Source organism: Neophocaena asiaeorientalis, unplaced genomic scaffold (assembly GCF_003031525.2).
Source record: "Neophocaena asiaeorientalis asiaeorientalis breed wild unplaced genomic scaffold, Neophocaena_asiaeorientalis_V1.1 scaffold132, whole genome shotgun sequence".
In the NCBI taxonomy this organism is placed as follows: Eukaryota; Metazoa; Chordata; class Mammalia; order Artiodactyla; family Phocoenidae; genus Neophocaena; species Neophocaena asiaeorientalis.
The window spans coordinates 4,814,011-4,823,813 of NW_020173393.1; the positions used below are offsets into that span (position 1 = coordinate 4,814,011).

At 49.0% G+C, this 9,803-nt stretch overlaps 1 pseudogene; it reads right to left on the reverse strand.

Moving 5' to 3' along the window:
• Positions 1–289: 289 nt before the first annotated feature.
• On the reverse strand, positions 290–838 carry LOC112400888 (translocon-associated protein subunit gamma pseudogene; annotated as a pseudogene).
• Positions 839–9,803: the final 8,965 nt, after the last annotated feature.

Below are 9,803 nucleotides of genomic sequence, written 5' to 3' on the forward strand. Positions count from 1 at the left end.
TGTCATATTTAAATCCAGGACTGACTGACTCCAAAGCCCAGTCTCTTCAGCCACTTTCTTTTTTTTTTCCCCCTTTCAATTCATTTAATTTCAATAATCTGTCAAAAAAAAAAAAGAGCCAATAAACAAATACTGAATTACACTTTGTTGGGTTTTTCAAACCCTCAAACTCCTGACTTATAAAAACAGCTTGCGTGTCTTCCACCCTGACCACCCTGCTACTTTTCCATATACCACAGGCCACCCATAGATACAAAGCCAGGGCAGCCGGGGGGGAAGCTGACGTGGTCTACTTGGAGCCAGAAGACAGGAGGGTGATGAGGCCCGAGGAAGCACTTATGGACAAAATGTAGTTCACTGTGCTGTTGAAGTTCTTCAATATAAAGAAGGAAACAACAATGACCAAGACCAGAAATAGGGTGTTACTATTATAGAAGATGGAAAATGCTGTAGCTTCATAATTCTTCTTCCACAAGATTCTTTCATCTTTTTCCTTCCGAGACATCTCTCTATTACCAGCTTCAGAAAGTTTTCGAGTCACTTCTTTGGAAACAGCATCCTCCCTCTTCTGTGCTACTTTGTGCTTGAGAACAAATTTCACGTTTTTGTATACAAAGGCTACCAAATAAGTGCTTACTAGGGTCATCACGCTATACAGAACAGCAGACTGCGTAAGATCCATATGCCATATTCGCCAATATAGCCAGATGGGGATGGCAGACACGATGAAGGCGTTCCCGAAGAAGTGCACCAAGGACTTGGCCAAGAGGTTGTGGCTGAAATCCTGCAGGAGCAGGTCCTCCTCGGACTGCTGCTTGGAGCCGCCTTTGGGAGTCATGGTGGAACCGCAGCCACGAGACGGGAGGGCCGAGCCAGGCGCCGAGCCGGGCAGAGGCCTCTGGCACCACCCCTGTGGCCACCGTATCTGCTAACAACCCCTCTTTAGCCACTTTCTCCCAATTGTTCTTTTGTGATGCAACACACACACACACCCGAACACAGCCACGGACACAAACAGATTTTACCCCAACTCTGAATGCATCAAAATGTGTATAAATTCATAACGCTTTTAAAAATGCCCTACCTCTGAGACCAGAGGAGGAAGAATGAAGGAGATTTCTGCCTGCTTTCCTTATGTGTTTAGGCTGCAGCAGAGCTTTTAGATATTTCCAAGCACTTGGCCACCTCTTCTGTGCTCCGGGAAGGATAACAGACCATCCAGCTGAGGTTTCATGGTTGAGGCTTTAGACGCTGGAAAACAGGTTTTCCGTGGCTATTTATTCACCTATAGTGTCCTCAGCTGCTCCAGGAACTGAAGTTACCACAGATGCCCAGGCAGGGACTGAGCGGAGAGGCTGGATACACATTTGGGTCCGTTCGTTACATATTTGTGTATGTGACTTTCCAGAGACAATGGTTAAAAGAGTTACAATTGCAGACTCTTCCTTTCTAGCTATGCCCTGAGCAGTTCATTTAATCTGTTTATGCTTTGTTTTACCACCTGGGAAAGGGAATAACAGCGTTATCACCAGTCTTATCTTAGTCAGCTATTACTGTGATGATCCGGGCTAACAAACAACACCCAAATCGCAGCGGTTTACCTCGACAAGCATTTATTTCTCTCACAGCACCGTAGGTCATCTGGGACAGCTCTGCTTCAGGCTGTAGATTGAGTTCAGGTCTTTTTCATTTTAGGATGAAAGGAAGCAGGTATCTGGGGCGTGATCTTTCCGTGATTCATCACAGGAGTGGAAGAGGGCTGGCCAAATCACTTGAGCACATTTCAAACTTTTAGTTGGGATCCACTCACATCCCAATAGCCAAAATCAATCACATGGCCAGGTATAAAGTCAGTCTGGGGAACGGAAAGAGTGGGGAGGTGTTCCAGTTACCAGCAGTGTATAAAACTTTATTTCAAAACTTAGCAGCCCACACCAGCCATTTTATTTCACTTGTGACTTTACTGGTCAGGAGTTCGGGGAGGGCTTAGCTGGACTCTCTCCAGGGGTTGCAGTCAGGTGGCAGCTGAGGCTGCAGTCATCTGAAGGCTCAGCCAGGCTGGACATCCAGGATGGCTCCCTCACATGGCTGGCACACAATGCTGGTAGTCATCTGGGCTGGACCAAAGTGCCCACACGTGGCCTCCCCAGCATGGACGTCTCAGGGTAGCTGGATTCCCCGTGTGATGCCTGGCTTCCCCCAGCTACATGTCCCAGGAGACCAGGTGGAAGCTGCATGGCTTTCTCTGACTTATCCTCCAAAGTTATGCGGCATCAATTCCACTGCATTGTACTGGTTACAAATAAGTTACTAAGAACAGCCCAGATTCAAGGGCAGGGGACATAGACCCCCACCTCTCAACGGGAAGAGTGTCAAAGAATTTGCAGGCATGGTTTTAAACCATCACAAGAGGCACAAGAGGAAGAAAAATGAATAAATAATATTATCCACATATTCCCCCCCCATGAAAGTTGTGATAATACTTGTAAAGCGTTTAGCACAGTGTGTGGTACAGAGCAAGCACTAAATAAACAAATGGTAGTCACACAGGGGCTTCCCTGGTGGTGCAGTGGTTAAGATCTCACGCTCCCAATGCAGGGGGCCCAGGATCAATCCCTGGTCAGGGAAGTAGATCCCACTGCCGCAACTAAGAGTTCGCATGCCACAACTAAGGAGCCCGCCTGCCACAACTAAGGAGCACATGTGCCACAGCTAAGACCCGATGCAACCAAATAAATAAATAAAATATTTTTAAAAATAAATAAAGGAGAATAAAAAAAGAATTCATTTAGAAAACAAATGGTAGCCACACAAATCACAGAGTCACTGGGCCGAGATTTCAGAGGCTCCCCTACCTTGCTGTTAACTTGGTTGAGCTGACCGGACCACCCTGAGGAGGCCGAAAGGTCAAAGATGGTGATGGGGCTACCGTTTGCAGTTCCCCTGCAACATGCCAAGTACCGTGCTAGGCAGTTTCCATGCAGGATCTTTTTTTTTTTTTTTAACATCTTTATTGGGGTATAATTGCTTTACAATGGTGTGTTAGTTTCTGCTTTATATCCATGCAGGATCTTATTTAATCTCCGCAAGAAGCTTGTGAGGCTGCATTGTTGCTGTTATCCGTGTAGTCTGAAAACTCTCACATCCTCCCATCATCTTAAAAAATGTTGTAAACATGCCACTGTGGGTGTACTTGGGAGAGCAGTCAAGCATCCCTCCCTTTACCGCTCCCCTCTGCACCCCTCCCCAGTTTAATGGTCCACACAACCAGAAAGCCTGTGCAATTTGTTCATCCCTCTATCCCAGCACTAACCCTACTGGATGTCACTTTGGCCCCACTCTCATGTCACTGAGAGGTCCTTGGAGACAAGGACTGTGTCTGATCTATTTCTGGACCCTGTGCCCAGGGCAGGACTACCCCAGAGGAACATGGCCATCTCTCATTTTTCTTCCAGCTCCACTCACCATCCTTCCTCTACCTGTATGGACCACATCAACAGGCTCCCTTGCCCTCTGGTCAGGCTTGACCAGCATGGAGTCCTGGCAGGGAATCAGAGGAAGGAAGGAGAGTGCATTCAGGGTACTGATTCTCCCCAGCTGCCTCTCTGCAAACTTGCCTAGGTCTGGCTGTGTCTCTCAGCCAAGGGACCCAGCTTCTGATCCCCGGCTGTCTCTCCATGACTCCCTCCACCCACCTCCAGTATCTGGTACTTCCTCCTGCCCCTTCCCTTTGGACCTGGGGAAAGGAGCACTGTTACTAGCCCCAGGTAATGGTCTACCCCTTACGATTTCCCTACACCTTGTCCACACAGCTGTAAATAGCCCTTTTATTAATCCCACTTTGAGTTAACCTAGTTGGAGTATGTGTCTGCTTCCCACTGACCCCGACTGATACAGAGGTGCTTGGGGGATAGTTATCAGACACAAGTTTCATCTGTAAGGTCTGTGACCACTGAGTCTCCTGGATGCACAGGCCAGGCCAGAAGATGCAAGATGCCATGGAGGGTGTGACCAGTTCTGTCTGTCCTTGGGGGATTAAGCAGCAGGATCGCCTCCCAGCGGGGGCTGTCAAACTTCCAGCCAGGGCTTCATTTAGGAACAGGAGCTGTCTCACCTGACATCTCAGTGACAGAGAGGATTTCAATTAGAGCCATCAGGGGCCTCGAGTGCCTGACACATCTTAGGAAAGACGGTGAGGTAGGCAGATCCTGCAGTGTCCTGAGGCTCGCCAGCCTGACTCCCACCCTCTCCTCCTCCCATGAGGCTGGATAAGCACAGTGAGCCCTCTTCAGACTCACAGCCAGCGGAATGCTTCAGATGCCCCACTTGAGGAAGACTCCCAAAGCATCCCCTGGCAGGGAGTATTATCAGCACCATATCTACTTAGAGTCATCTCCGAACTCCCAGGGTCTTCTGTTTTGCATTCCCAAAGCACCTGGACTCTCCTTCCTAGCTCTTATCACACTTGTAATTAATCAGTCACTTGTATAATCATCTACATTCTATTCTCCATCACAGAGGTCCTGTTAAAAATGAAATGAGATTATGAAGTCACATCAAGTCACTCTACAGCTCCAACCCTTGGCTCGCTTTCCTCTTCACTAAGAAAATGCTGGTCTTCACTGTGGCCCATGAGGCCCTGCTCAATCAGGCCACCATGATCCCTCCCTCTCTTTCACTCTGCTGCAACCACCATGGCCTCTCTTTGGTACCTCCAACACACCAAACATACCCCTGCCTCAGGGCCTTTGCACATGCTCTGGTTCCTTTGCCTAGAATACTGCTGCCCAGGTGGCTTAATGGTTCCCTCCTACCCCACCTTCTTCTTTTTTTTTTTAAGTGGGCCTCTCACTGTTGTGGCCTCTCCCATTGCAGGGCACAGGCTCCGGACGCGCAGGCTCAGCGGCCATGGCTCACGGGCCCAGCCTCTCCGCGGCATGTGGGATCTTCTCGGACCGGGAAACGAACCCGTGTCCCCTGCATTGGCAGGTGGACTCCCAACCACTGCGCCACCAGGGAAGCCCCCCACCTCCTTTTTAACGCTTTTAAAAGATTCACCATGGCCAGGGCATGGGCAAAAACACAGGACACATGAGCATTCTTTTTATTTTATTTTTTTTTCCAAAAGTAAATGTGTAGTAACTTTATAGCAGAAAACAGCAGGCTAAAGTCAAGGCCATTGTGTGACCTAGTTTTCTGGTGCCAGTTACCCCCGGTGTGCTGCCTGGTTTCCTGGTTCTTTCTTGGGTCATGTGACCAAAGTTCTGGAAGTGAGGAGCTCAAGGTTGAAATCAGCTCCAACGTATGAGGGTCCCTCTTACACCTGATCACAAATCACACACTGCATTTTCTGTTTGGTTGTTGTTATAATAATTTAGTGAGGTGAAATTCACATAACATGAAATTAACCCTTTGAAAGTGGACAGTTCAGGGGCATCTAGAACACTCACAGTGTTGTGCAACCACCACCTCTACCTATAGTCCCAGAACACCTCCATCACCCCAGAGCCCTTACTCATTAAACGGTTTCTTCTCCATTCTCCTCCCCCCACAGTTCTTAAATTTAGGTCCATCTGGAGTTATTTTTTTCCTATGGTGTGAGCTTGTGGTCCAACCTCATTCTCTTGCATGTGCACATCAGCTGTCTCAGCATCATTTGTTAAAGATGACTTTCTTCTCCATTGATGCACCTCCTACCCTTGTCAAAAATCAATTGGCGGGCTTCCCCAGTGGCACAGTGGTTAAGAATCCGCCTGCCAATGCAGGGGACACGGGTTTGAGCCCTGGTCCGGGAAGATCTCACACGCCACGGAGCAACTAAGCCTATGTGCCACAACTACTGAGCCTCTGCTCTAGAGCCTAAGAGCCACAACTGCTGAGCCCACATGCCACAACTGCTGAGCCCACGCGCCACAACTACTGAAGCCTGCACACCTAGAGCCCGTGCTCCGCAACAAGAGAAGCCACTGCAATGAGAAGCCCACGCACCGTAAAGAAGAGTAGCCCCTGCTCGCCGCAACTGGAGAAAGCCCGCGTGCAGCAACGAAGACACAACACAGCCAAGGATAAATTAAAAATAAATAAAAATTTTTTTTAAAAAAGGAGGCAGCCCAGGGACAGCCCCAGCCCCTGTGGGTGCCTGGCAAACAGAAGTCCCAGGAACCAAAGAGATTCTGTCCAGGTCTGAGCAAAGCTGGATTTTATGTGCATATTTATTGCCCTCCTGGCAATTTCCAAATGCACTGTCAGTAGGAAACAGTTTTCTGTACATTAAGAGTAATCAAAAGCCTGTTTAAAAACACATCATGCAGGTACCTAACATAACCATATACATTGGTTTCTTATGGTTTTATATTCAAATCAACAAACATTTATTGAGCATGGGCTCCATGCAAGACACCGTGCCAGGTACCGTAGGAGCACATGGAAGATAATACACAACCCCTGTGTCCCCAGCCCTCAGCTGCTCGTGTTCTGCGTGGGAGTGGGGAGTGACTCACATACTGCAAGACTTTAATAGAAGGACCGCTGCGCTAAGTGCTGTAATAGAGGTACAGACAGCAAGATGGGAAAATGGGAGGAAGTGACTGCTTCTGGGTGGGGGATCAGGGATGTTTGAATATAGATATAATTTTTCTTGAGCACCACCTCTAGTCTCTCGTTTCATCCTCCTAGTGACTCTTTGGGATAAGCATTATTATTGTCCCCATTTTACAGATGAGAGAATTGAGGCTCAGAGAAGCTCAGTAGATTGCCCAATGTCACAAGGCAGTTGAGTCTGTTTGACTCCATCACTTGGGCTTTATGGATGATACCAGTGGTTCTTCCTTAGGGGTGTGTTTAGCATCAAAACTGAGAAGTTTTCTCAAAATACGCAGGCCCACACTCCATGGCAGATGTACTGAATCAGTCTCTGGGGGCAATTCTTAGATATGTGTACTTTGAAGAAGCTCTCTACATGAATCTGGTGTGCTTCTTAATTTATACACACTATGAGAGTTTAAGTGGGATTTCGACAGATGAGGATGGAGAAGGAAAAAGCATTCCAGCTAAATGGAACTGGGCAAGCAAAAGTGCAGATCTAAGAAAAGGTAGGGCTTCTTTGGGAAAGAGTAAGTGGCCCCAATCAGAAGATCAAGCCGCCCTGGTCTGGGAAGATCCCACATGCCGCGGAGCAACTAAGCCCGTGCACCACAACTACCGAAGCCCATGAGGCTAGAGCCCGTGCTCCGCAGCAAGAGAGGCCACCGCAATGAGAAGTCCGCACGCCGCAACGAAGAGTAGCCCCTGCTCGCCGCAACTCGAGAAAGCCCGCGTGCAGCAACGAAGACCCAAAGCAGCCAAAAATTAATTAATTCTTTTTAAAAAAGAAGAGAGAAGCATGGTCAGTGAACGTGCTTGGCGGGCCTGCCATATCACCAGTGCCCTTCCTGACTGCTCCAATCCCACACAGGGCTCAGCCATGGCTTGAGTATCAGCCTTTAGTCAGGACGAGCAAGATCTTCTGGCACCAATGGCTGAAAGAAACCAGCCTCTGTTCAGAGGGAGAGGAAGGCCTGTCAGACATTATTGAGCACCTACTAATTGCCAAGTGCTGCACTAAGCTCTTTGCATACATTATCCCATTGATTCTTCCTGACAGCTCTGAAAGTGGTAATCCTTATCTGCATTGTTTAAAAGATTCACGAGGTCCAGAGAGTAATTTGCTCAGGGTCACATCATCAATAAGTGACCTAGCCAGGATTCCACCTCACATCTGTCTGACTTCAATGCTTGCGCTCTTAACTCTGGGATTGAGTGCTTTTGAAAGGTCGTTAAAAGGGGCCTCAGATAAGAGGAAGGTGAGGCTGGGTCATATGATAAGCAAGAGAACAATGGAAACTGTTCCAGAGGAAAGACTGAAGGTGGCTCTGTAGCCTGGGTTCCCTTAAAAGCAGAGCCCGAGACAAAGATTTAGGTGTAAGTAGTTTATTTGGGAGGTGATCTCAGGAAGCGCCAGGAGGGAGTGGAGAAGAGTGAGAAAGGGAGGCAGCTGATAAAGGGTGTAGGTTACCTCTGTGGGCAACAGGGGCTCAGTCCCACTGGGGACCCTCCAGGAGACTCTGGTGTGCGCATCAGAGCTGCTTCCCCAAGGTGCAAGGGAGCTGGCATCTTTACACTCTCGTTGGTCCAGCACTGCTCGCAGAGCACTAATTCCTCAGCACTGCCATCCTGCCCTGTTTGAGGGCTAGACATATTCCCTTAGCCAGGAATATCATGGCAGAGAATTTGCTGGCAGCCTTTGGACTACATGGAAACGGTCTACAGGTGACCTCCAGGGCTGGCTGATGGGACATGTGAGGGACATCAACAGCATCTCCTACAGTGACTGTGTTCAGCACTTGGGGATTATAGAACAAAGTGTCCCTCAAGATCTCCTTGTGTGAATCGAATCTAGGAAATTAATAGGAACTGGATCAGAAGAACTGAGAAAACACACGTGAGCAGAACAAGATGCCTCCGGGACCTGAGGGTCCAAGTTATAGTCTAATCAGACATGTTAAGGTTGCAAAAGAAGCAGGTGTGGATTGGAAGAGGGAGACTTGCAAAGACTTCCAGTCCCACCAGCGAGACCAAGCCTACTGTACGATGGACATATCTCAGCCTGGCGCCCTCAAACATCAAGGACTGTCTTCCCTAGACTGAGAGCAGACTTTTCCAGTACATTCTCCTGTAAATCTGGCCCCAGACAGAAAACTCCTGTAACGTTTTTTAACACCAGGGTCATAGTTCAGTATCCTAACCTCAGTTACTGTGAGTCTGCCTGAGGGATGGCCCTGCTCCTCACGTTGAAGCAAACAGGCCCCAAGTTTGTATGACCCACGTCCAAACACCATATCAAGCTTATTCTGAGTGGCCTCAGCAGATACCACCACCAGCCTTCCCCAGGTAACATCCCAAATTCAAACAAGTCTAGCAATGCCTTTTTTTTTTCTATTTAACTTTTTACAGTAAGCCACGTGAGGAGGTTTCGTTCAAGGACAAGGTGTCGGGAGAGAGGGGGAAGATGGCGGAAGAGTAAAACGCGAAGATCACCTTCCTCGTCACAGATAAATCAGAAATACATCTACACGTGGAACAACTCATACAGAACACCTACTGAATGATGGCAGAAGACCTCAGACCTCCCAAAAGGCAAGAAACCCCCCACGTACCTGGGTAGGGAAAAAGAATTAACAGAGACAAAAGAATAGGGACGGGACCTGCACCAGTGGGAGGGAGCTGTAAAGGAGGAAAGGTTTCCACACACTAGGAAGCCCCTTTAAGGGCAGAGACTGGGGGGTGGAGACTGAGGGAAGCTTCGGAGCCGAGGAGGAGAGCGCAGCCACAGGGGTGCGCAGAGCAAAGCGGAGAGATTCCTGCACAGAGGATCAGGGCCGACCCGCACTCACCAGCCCGAGAGGCTTGTCTGCTCACCCGCCGGGGCGGGCGGGGCTGGGAGCTGAGGCTCGGCTTCGGTCGGAGCGCAGGGAGAGGACTGACGGCGTGAACACAGCCTGAAGGGGTTAGTGCACCATGGCTAGCCGGGAGGGAGTCCTGGAAAAGTCTGGACCTGCCGAAGAAGTAAGAGACTTTTTCTTGCTTCTTTGTTTCCAGGTGCGCAAGAAGAGGGGATTAAGAGCGCTGCTTAAAAGAGCTGCAGAGACGGGCGCGAGCTGCGGCTAAAAGCGCGGACCCCAGAGATGTGCATGGATGCTAAGGCTGCTGCTGCCGCCACCAAGAAGCCTGTGTGCGAGCACAGGTCACTCTCCACACTCCCCTTC